General features: G+C 45.8%; 1 protein-coding gene across 5 annotated transcripts in view; it reads right to left on the bottom strand.

Moving 5' to 3' along the window:
• The window catches only part of DGKH (diacylglycerol kinase eta), a 173262-nt gene that overhangs the window by 131579 nt on the left and 39605 nt on the right, over window positions 1-2078 (bottom strand). The window lies entirely within an intron of this gene.

Genomic DNA, 2078 nt, shown 5'->3' with positions numbered 1-2078 from the left:
ATTTTAAGAGTCTGATTTCTTCTGCGATTGTTACCAAAAGAAGTGACTCTTAAAATGTGGTCCAACTGTCAAGTCACTATGCACTATCAAGCCTTTAAGTACTAATTTTAAAATTATGATATTAATTCATTTACCACTGTATGAAGTTTTTTGTTTTTTTTTTTTTTGCATGAAGTTTTAATTTCCCAAATTCCCAATTAAAAATGCCTAATTGAACACATTCTTTTAGCTCTAATCATTCCCAATACTTCAAAATTCGGGTAAGGAGAGTTCTCAAAACGCAGAAAGGACAAACAGAATGGGAGAGAAGATAAGAGAGGCAAGATTTTATAAGAGGTAAAGCAGATAGACGAGGGCGAATGAACTTAGCACAGCCATAAGACAGTAATGGAGAAAGGCTGAAAATCAACTATCTGAACAAACAATCCCCAAGCGGCTTAAGAACTGGCAGCACCAGGGACCTCTGGATACCTGGACAAAGGTGAAGCTAAAATGAAGTGTTGAAAATGTATTTCTGAACCACGAAGTACCACTTCCTCTCCTTCCCCCGCAACCTCCACCCTTGATTTCTCCAACTTTGTATAGTAGAGCCACTGCCGTCCCCAGCCCTCGAATAAGGCTGGAGGCTCCTTCTGGAGAAGGTCGCGCAGAGGATGTCCAGAACGGATGACCCAGGCGTGACTGAAGGACGGGGCTACAATATTACAATCAGGAGAATCACACGAAATTTTACATGCTGGATACTGGGAGCTCCCCAGACTCTCTCCCAGCCTGGGCTCCCAGATGCTGCAGCCAGGACCATGACCGTCCACTTGGCAGAGTTTTCCCTGGGGAGAGAAGACTGAAGGACAGTGGTGTCAGGGGGCTACCGACAAAATGGCAGCCTGATCATACAGGGACGCGCAGCTGACAAGCCCCTGCGGCACACACACGGTGCCCGCGACCCCAGTCTCTCCCTCCAGACACACACACACACACACACACACACACACACACACACACACACACACACACACGAATGGAGTTGCCTACCCATTTACCTATCCGTTCATCCATCATCCCTCTGAAGAAATGAAAAACACAATAGAAGAGTTGTAAAATAAAACTCAGAAAAATCTCCCAGAAAGATGAACGAAAAGACAAAAAGATGTAAAATGAGGGCGGTGGGAGGAACAGGAAAATAAGATGATGAATGGAGAAGGTCCGACATCCACGTGAGACTGATTCCAAAAAGAAGGAACAGAGAAAACAGAAGGGAAGAGATAATGCAAGCCGATTCCCCAGATCTGAAGACGGAAAAGGCACAGAAAGCCCACGCGATGGATGAAGATCAACCCACGAACACCACCGTGAAGTTTCAAACGTTCAAAGAAAAGAGGACATCCTGCAAGCTCCCGAAGAGAGGGCGTTAAGGTATGAAAAGCAGCAGAGGTCCAGATGACCAAGGATTTCTCATTTCTGGAAACAGGGAGATAGTAAAGCAATGCTCTCAATGTTCTAAGGGAAAAACGGTTTCCTGCCAAACCATCAACATGGTGCGAGAGAAAAACAGCCACCCCCAGACATGGGCACCGACCTGCCCAGGCCCCTCACTCATGGGCGCTCACTCATGACCAACCCTGCATCCTCGGCATGGTCTCCTTCCTCCCTGGTCCCCGCCAGCCCACCTCGGTGACACCTCCCCCTGGAAACAGTCCTCGGCCAGGTAGCAGAAACATTCTCTCCCAGTAGGGCAGCAATTTTATGCATCTTTACAGCTCCCACTAAGCACGGCAGAATGTGCAATGGCATCAATAAGACAGACGTCTCCCACATAAATGGGGTCCACGCTGAATGGGAAGTCTCTTAAAAACTTCTTACCACGACCCAAACCGCTGAATTTTCTGCTACCTTTCTAAGGGTTCTCTTCTATAACACAATTAATAAAAACCTGGAAGGAAACAAGTGAGTGGTAGCTATGAGATATATATCTATACAGAAATATATTTATTTTTAAATAAAATTTGTGAAGGGCATACTGTGTACATTGGCCTCTCAACTCAATCCAGTGATATCTCTCCATTCATCACATCCAGGTC

Source organism: Pteropus vampyrus, unplaced genomic scaffold (genome assembly GCF_000151845.1).
Source record: "Pteropus vampyrus isolate Shadow unplaced genomic scaffold, Pvam_2.0 Scaffold154, whole genome shotgun sequence".
NCBI classification, from domain to species: domain Eukaryota; kingdom Metazoa; phylum Chordata; class Mammalia; order Chiroptera; family Pteropodidae; genus Pteropus; species Pteropus vampyrus.
This window is presented reverse-complemented; position numbering and strand designations above follow the sequence as displayed.